Consider the following 8,757-nt stretch of genomic DNA (forward strand, 5'->3'; position numbering starts at 1 on the left):
TTGTTTGATAATTTCCTTGAGGCCCCTCAACAAGACAGGATGTGATATCTGATGCATGAATTCAAAACATATTTAGTAACAGAATTTCTAAATAATTAGAGCACAATTACTGTAAGCTATTTATGTAGGTCTTTATAAATGATATACTTTGAGAAATACCAAGATATATCCTTCCCTCATAGGACTGTCAATTTAATATAAACTTTTTGAAACCAATAAAAATCTGTATTCACATTATACCTGTAGGAAATAAAATTTATTGATAAATTATATTGTTAAAAGTTTTTAAAATATATACACTGTATTTTTCCAAGAGTGAAAGATTTCCACTGGGCTTGAAATACTATTTTTATTTAGAGCCTTACCCAATCAGGTTATATCTACCCAAATAAAGTTTGCAGATAAAGTGGGAAGCAAAGTCATATGTATTTGGTTTTTATCCTCTATCTCCTACATTCTTGGGTGCTCTTTTACTACCTTAATTTTTAATATTTTAGAAAACCCTTGTGCAACAATATTTTTAATTGTTTCCATTTTTAAAATGTACTTATATGAAAATTCCATAAAATCAATAACGTCTAATAATCTGAAAAAAGAACAAAAAGATAAGGCATTCTGAGACAGCGATTTAGTACAGACTCTCAAAAGTTTTAAAGACGTTTGTGCTATTTTCTTTTACACAACAGCACACTCAGATCAAAGATGACCAGAAAAGTTGACGAGTAGGGCATGCCTACATTACCATCCTCCAGCTCATTATTTTCTGTCTTTCAACTAACATCTATGGAGTGCCCACTATGCACTGGGCATTGTGCAAGGATCAGAAAACGGCCCTTCCTTTAGTACAACTGAATTCTAATCAAAAAGTAATACAAATCTAAAAACAGAGCAATACTAAGTAGAAATAAGGTAATGTGATCTTAAACCAGAACAAAACAGATAGCACTCTGACTCATAAAAACAAATTCCAATCTTCTTTTAAAATCTGATTTCTTAGCCAGGCATGATGGCGGGTGCCTGTAATCCCAGCTACTTGGGATGCTGAGGCAGGAGAATCACTTGAACCCAGGAGGCAGAGGTTGCAGTCAGCCCAGATCGCACTATTGCACTCCAGCCGGGGCGACTAAGCAAAACTCTGTCTCAAAAAAAAAAAAAATCTGATTTCTTCTTATATTCTTACATTCCTGCTGGTTTCCAGTGGAGTAACAATTATTCTGAGAAGTAAACGACCTCTTACAATTCCTGCTGAAGGCTGAGAACTACCACAACTGCCTCCACTCAATCAGCTCCCAAAAGAAGAGATCTTCGTAACAGACAAATCTTCAGAAGAAGGCAACAGGAATATCATTTAAGGCAAAAGAGTTCTCCAGAACATCAAGGGCATCTGACTGAAGTTCTAAAACCGTTGCAGCACTAAAAATTATTACAAATACTTTGTTGGATTTAACGTAACAGTTTTAACAATGAAAACAGAAAATAAATATATAAACATTTTTAAAGGATCTGCATTCAGAAGAGCTCAAAGATGACCAGAAATAGCTATCGTTCATGGGTGACCTACTCTGTGCCATAAACTATGAGAAGGCCTTAACATAAAACAACCTAGCTTACAGACAATTTTGAAAGGTGCAAAATTTTAGCATGTTATCATCTCAAGTTAATAAGTGGTTAAAGAGGAGGTGCGATGGTTGATTTAAGGTTTCAACTTGAATGGGTTAAGAGATACCCAGACAGCTGTTAAAACATTACTGCTGAGCATGGCTGTGAGGCTGTTTCGGGAAGAGACTGGCATTTGAATCAGTAGACTGAGTAAGGAAGATCCACTCTCACGCAATATGGTTGGGGGGAGGGGCACCATCCAGTAACTTGAAGGCCTGAAAAGAACTAGGAAAAAAAAATGCAGAGGAAAAGCAAAAAAGCAAATCCTGTCTTTCTCCCTCTTTCTCTCTCTCCCTCCCTCTCCTCCGCACACTCCCATCCCCCACCCCTCCTGCCCCATTCCTCCCTCTTGGAGCTGAGATATCCATTTTCTCCTGTCTTTGGACATCAGAGCTCTAGGTTCTCCAACCCTTAGACTGCAGGACTTGCATCACCGGCCCCCCAGGTTCTCAGGCCTTCAGACTTGGACTGAGCCACGCCACCAGCTTCCCTAGTTCTCCAGAGTGGAGGGCAGATGGCAAGACTTCTCAGCCTCCTAAATCCCCTCACATCTATCTGTACCTATCCTATTTAGTTAGTTCTGTTTCTCTAGAGAACCCTAATTAACACAGAAGATAACTTGGGTAACTTGCCCAAAGATACACGGCTAATAAATGGCAGAGCTGAGAAACAAATCCAAGTTTGTTTGACTATAAAACCTGTGCTTTTTTCACTATACCATGGTTAATTTTTTCTACTACTACAATCAAAAAGAAAGATTACATGTCAAAGTAGGATTTATACACTTCAGGACCAACCAAACATGAACATTTCCAAAACAGAATCTAGGCAAAATGCCTCAAGTGGGAACCACTTGCTTACTATACCAAGAATCTAAACCTTGGGACCAGTCCCACCTGATATGTGTCTATGGAGAAGGAAAGAAAGCGCAAGGGAAGCATCAGGTAAATCCAGAGATGGGGAATCCTCTCTCTATTCTACTTTTATGGAGCAGTGCTCATCAGAGGCCGCTGTGATAGTAACAGCAAATAGCTACAATTTATTCTGGGCCGGATACTATTCTAAGTGTGCTTCATGTATAGACTCATTTAATCCTCACAATAACAGGTACTGTCTTTAACATCCATTTTACAGAAGAAACTGGAACTTAAAGAGGTTCAATAACTTGACCTAGATCACTGCCATGGTTTGAATGTATATGTCCCTCCTAAATTCGTATGCTGGAAATTAACATCCAAGGTGATAGCAATTAAGAGGGGACCTTTGGGAGGTGATTAGGCCAAGAGGGCTCTGCCCGCAAGGATGGGAACAGTGCCACTATAAAAGGGTTTGAGGCTGGCTAGTCCGTTTTTGCCCTTATTCTCCTGCTGCCAAGTGAGGACACGGCAACAAGGTGCCATTTTGGGAACAGAGAGCAAGCCCTTGCCAGACACTGAATCTGCTGGTGCTTTGATCTTGGATTTCCCAGCCTCTAGAACTGTGAACAATAAATCTGTTGCTTAAAAATTACTCAGTCTAAGGTATTCTATTACAGTAGCACAAATGGACTAGGACAATTACAAACCGTTGAGTGATGGAGGCAGTGTGTCTCTGGAGCCAAGCGCCTCCCTACACCACGTTCCACTTCATGGCTGCTGCCCTTTCTTCATTCCACAGACCCTTCAGTAACCTTCAGTAACAGTGACCACAACCACCTTCCTGCAACACCTTCCACTTGGCTCTCCATGTTTCCTCTGCCCTCCCGAACTGCTCAGACTCTGTCCATTTCTGTCATCTCTGGCAGCCTCTGAACACCAGCATGTGCCAGCCTTGGTTCTGAGTCCTCTTCTATGCCTATCCACACTCACTGTCCTGGAGTGGGCTCATCCGATCCTATGGCTCTAAATGACGCTGCTATTATAACTCCCAAGTTCTTCCCAGCCCAGGCCTCTCCCCTCACCTCCAGACTATACACTCAACATCTGCACTCAGAGCTCTATCAAACACCTCTCACTAAACCTGTTCCTCCCCCAAGGCATCTCTATCTCACAAAATCCATCCAGTTCCTCAAATCAAAAAGGAGACAACCTTGATTAATCCATTTCTCTCACTCTCACATCTACTCCATCAACAGGTTTTCTGGGCTCCCCTCCAAAATAGAATCCCACTCAGACATGACATCATTTGGCCTAGCAGCCTGCTAACTGGGGTACCTGCTTCTATTCTGCACCCTTCCCCCTTCAAACCATTCTCCACCCAACAGCCAGAGTAACTGACTTATGACAGGAATGGAACTGTGTCATTGCTAACTGCACTTGGAATAAGACCTGAATGTTATCATTCCCCACAAGGTCACTGACCCCTGCCTGCCACTCCAACCTCATGTCACATTCTCCCCTCCCTCACCACTCTCCAGCCCCACTAGCCTTCTGCTTTGACACTCTGCACTTCGGTTAAAAGCTCTTCCTAGCTCTCCCAAGGGCTGGCTCCTTTTCATTCTCCTGATGGCCCTGCTGGCACAGTAGCTCACACCTGTAATCCCAGTATTTTGGGAGGCCAAGGTGGGAGGAATGCTTGAGTTCAGAAGTTTGAGGCTGCAGTGAGCTATGATCACGCCACTGCACCCTGGCCTGGGTGACAGAGTGAGACCTTGTCTCTTAATTAAAAAAAAGAACTCTCTTCCTTAGATACACCTTCCAGACCAATCTAAATAAAGTATCCCACCTATCCCAGTTCCCATTTTTCATAGCCTATTTCTTTCTTTTGCAGAACTTATTACTACCTAAAATTACCTTGATAACATATATGTCTACTGTTTGTTGTCTGTGACCCTTAGTGTTATGTTTTGTATCCTCAGTGCCTAGACTACTGTGTGGCATTTAGTGTTTGACAAATAAATTTTGATAGAATAGTAAACAAAGGGGGTCAGTATACCTAAGCCAAGAATGGGGATGGCCACTTGCCAATGATGGCACTGAGCCGCAAGACTAAAGAGAGAACACTTAAACCTGCTAGTCAGGAACATTTGGTTAAACCTCCAAAAGAGGCTTCCTTCTACTCTGTGATGTGTGATATTAAAAAAAAAAAAAAAGAATTTCAAAATCAAAATCTTTGTCAAACAGCCAAATATAAATCTCACAATAGAAATTTAAATTAACAGTTTTGATAGCTTAGGCGGAGATCGCTTCCAATATGGCCAACTAGGAAGAGCTCCAATCTGTAGCTCCCAGCAAGACTGACGCAGAAGACGGGTGATTTCTGCATTTCCAACTGAGGTACCAGGTTCATCTCATTGGGACTGGTTGGACAGTGGGTGCAGCCCACGGAGGCCGAGCCAAAGCAGGGCGGGGCGTCACCTGACCCGGGAAGTACAAGGGGTTGGGGCATTTCCCTTTCCTAGTCAAGGGAAGCTGTGAGTGACTGCACCTGAAGGAATGGTACACTTCTGCCTAAATACTGCACTTTTCCCACGGTCTTCGCAACTGACAGACTAGGAGATTCCCTCTGGTGCCTGGCTTAGTAGGTCCCACGCCCATGGAGCCCTGCTCGCTGCTAGACAGCAGTCTGAGACCGACCTGGGACACTGAAGCTTGGCTGGGGGAGGGGCGTCCGCCATTGCCGAGGCTTGAATAGGCAGTTCTATACTTACAGTGTAAACAAAGTGGCAGGGAAGCTCGAACTGGGTGCAGACCACTGCAGCTCAGCAAGGCCTACTGTCTCTCTAGATTCCACCCCTGGGGGCAGGACATATCTGAACAAAAGGCAGCAGACAGCTTCTACAGACTTAAACATCCCTGCCTGACAGCTCTGAAGAGTGCAGGTGGTTCTCCCAGCATGGCGTTCGAGATCCAATAACAGACAAGTGGGTCCCTGACCCCCGTATAGCCCCACTGGGAGACACCTCCTAGTAGGGGCCGACAGACACCTCATACAGATGGGTGCCCCTCTGGGATGACGCTCCCAGAGGAAGGGTCAGGCAGCTATATTTGCTGTTCTGCAGCCTCCACTGGTGATAGCCAGGCAAACAGGGTCTGGAGTGGAACTCCAGCAAACTCCAACAGACCTGCAGCTGAGGGGCCTGTTAGAAGGAACACTAACAAACAGAAAGGAATAGCATCAACATCAACAGAAAGGACATCCACACCAAAACTCCATCTGTAGGTCACCAACTTCAAAGACCAAAGGTAGATAAAACCACAAAGATGGGGAGACATCAGAACAGAAAGGCTGAAAATTCCAAAAACCAGGAATGCCTCTTCTCCTCCAAAGGAACACAACTCCTTGTCAGCAAGGGAACAAAACTTGACAGAGAATGAGTTCAACGAGTTGACAGACGTAGGATTCAGAAGGTCGGTAATAATAAACTTCTCCTAGCTAAAGGAGCATGTTCTAATCCATCACAAGGAAGCTAAAAACCTTGAAAAAATGTTAAGACAAATGGCTAACTAGAATAGTCAGTGTAGAGAAGAGCTTAAATGACCTGATGGAGCTGAAAACCACAGTACAAGAACTGCATGAAGCATACACAAGCTTCACACTAGCCGATTCGATCAAGTGGAAGAAAGGATATCAGTGATTGAAGATCAAATTAATGAAATAAAGTGAGAAGACACGATTAGAGGAAAAAAGAGTGAAAAGAAATGAACAAAGCCTCCAAGAAATATGGCACTATGTGAAAAAACCAAATCTACGTTTGATTGGTGTACCTGAAAGTGGCAGGGAGAATGGAACCAAGTTAGAAAACACTCCTCAGGGTATTATCCAAGAGAACTTACCCAACCTAGCAAGGCAGGTCAACATTCAAATTCAGGAAATACAGGGAACACCACAAAGATACTCCTGGAGAAGAGCAACCCCAAGACACAATAATTATCAGATTCACCAAGGTTGAAATTAAGGAAAAAATGTTAAGGACAGCCAGGGAGAAAGGTTGGGTTACCCACAAAGGGAAGCCCATCAGACTAACAGTGGATCTATCCGCAGAAATCCTACAAGCCAAAAGTGAGTGGGGGCCGATATTCAACATTCTTAAAGAATTTTCAACCCAGAATTTCATATCCAGGCAAACTAAGCTTCGTAAGTGAAGGGGAAATAAAATCATTTAAAGACAAGCAAATGCTGAGAGATTTTGTCACCACCAGGCCTGCCTTACAAGAGCTCCTGAAGGAAGTACTAAACATGGAAAGGAACAACCCGTACCAGCCACTGCAAAAACAGGCCAAATGGTAAAAGACCATTGACACTATGAAGAAACTGCATTAATGAACAGGCAAAATTACCAGCTAGCATCATAATGACAGAATCAAATTCACACATACAGGCTGGGCATGGTGGCTCATACCTGTAATCCCAGCACTTTTGGGAGGCCAAAGCAGGTGGATAATTTGAGGTCAGGAGTTTGAGACCAGACTGGCCAACATGGTGAAACCCTGTCTCTACTAAAAATACAAAAATTAGCTGGGCATGGTGGCGGATGCCTGTAATCCCAGCTACCCAGGAGACTGAGGCAGAAGAACCTCTTGAACCAAGGCGGAGGTTGCAGTGAGCCAAGATCGCATCACTGCACTCTAGCCTGAGCAACAGTGAGACTCCAACTCAAAAAAAAAAAAAAAAAATTCACACATAACAAAATTACTTAAATGTAAGTGGGCTAAATGCCCCAATTAAAAGACTAAAAGACACAGCCTGGCAAATTGGACAAAGAGTCAAGACCCATCAGTGTGCTGTATTCAGGAGACCCATCTCACATGCAAAGACAAACACAGGCTCAAAATAAAGGGATGGAGGAAGATCTACCAAGCAAATGGAAAGCAAAAAAAGCAGAGACTGCAATCCTGGTCTCTGATAAAACAGACTTTAAACCAACAATAACAAACTGGATAAAGAAAATGTGGCACATATATATACACCATGGAATACTATGCAGCCCTAAAAAAGGATGAGTTCATGTCCTTTACAGGGACATGGATGAAGCTGGAAACCATCATTTTCAGCAAACAATCACAAGGACAGAAAATCAAACACCGCATGTTCTCATAAGTAGGAGCTGAACAATGAGAACACACGGACACAGGGAGGGGAACATCACACACCACGGCCCTGCTGGGGGTGGGGAGCTGAGGGAGGGATAGCATTAAGAGAAATACCTAATGTAAATGATGAGTTGATGGGTGCAGCAAACCAACATGGCACATGTATACCTATGTAACAAACCTGCATGTTGTGCACCTGTACCCTAGAACTTAAAGTATAATAATAATTAAAAAAAAAAAAAGTTTTGATAACTTCTTTAAAGACTTTCACCAAACTTAGCCCAGAAACAGCTAATAAAATCATGTTAATTGTGGGTTTTTTAAATTACCATGATAGCACAGAAAAAAACCTACAATCTTTTTAAGATTTAACAATTCTACCAGAATTATCTGAGAAGCATTTTTAGAGTTCCTTCCTGTAGAATGAAATCCAACATATGCTCTCTTAAGATGCCAAATAAATTGGCCAACATTCTCTTACACTGAAAATTTTTAATTCCACTAGTTAGCGTGCACCTGGTTATACAGTTAGTTGGTATCCTTCAGAAGATTGCCCAACACTATCTGTTCACACAAAATAATTATACACTCAGATATTAAACATAAACTACACTTACATTTATGATTGTACAGACCTTTAGAAATTCAACAATGCAATCTGTATCTTTAAGACAGTCGCACTTTCAAAATAAGAATAAACTTTAAAGATTCCTGTTTTTTAAGAAGCAAAAATACATTTAAATACATAACTCCTCCATAACCTTGATCGTATATTTTAAATTACAGTCAACATAAAACGCAAGTACAGCAGCTACTATACAAACAAAATTAATGTCAAATAAAATACAATAGTATAAAATCTCACCAACCAGCCAGGTGGTAAGTCTGACTTTGAGAATGTTTGTGCTGAAGCACATGATATGGTAAAATGAGTATACCACAGCCTAGCAGGATGAGAATACTAAGCTGGAAGTGGGATCAGGAAGGCTTGCATGGAAAGCAGGAGCCACCCAAACAAAGGAAAGTCATTTTTTTCTTTTTTTTTGAGACGAAGTCTTGCTCTGTTGCCCAGGCTGGAATGCAGTGG

The 8,757-nt window shown here is 42.1% G+C and overlaps 1 protein-coding gene across 1 annotated transcript in view; it reads right to left on the reverse strand.

Moving 5' to 3' along the window:
* Positions 1 to 8,757, reverse strand: part of GLRX3 (glutaredoxin 3) — a 45,350-nt gene that overhangs the window by 31,661 nt on the left and 4,932 nt on the right. The window lies entirely within an intron of this gene.

This window comes from Mandrillus leucophaeus, unplaced genomic scaffold, assembly GCF_000951045.1.
Source record: "Mandrillus leucophaeus isolate KB7577 unplaced genomic scaffold, Mleu.le_1.0 Scaffold926, whole genome shotgun sequence".
In the NCBI taxonomy this organism is placed as follows: Eukaryota; Metazoa; Chordata; class Mammalia; order Primates; family Cercopithecidae; genus Mandrillus; species Mandrillus leucophaeus.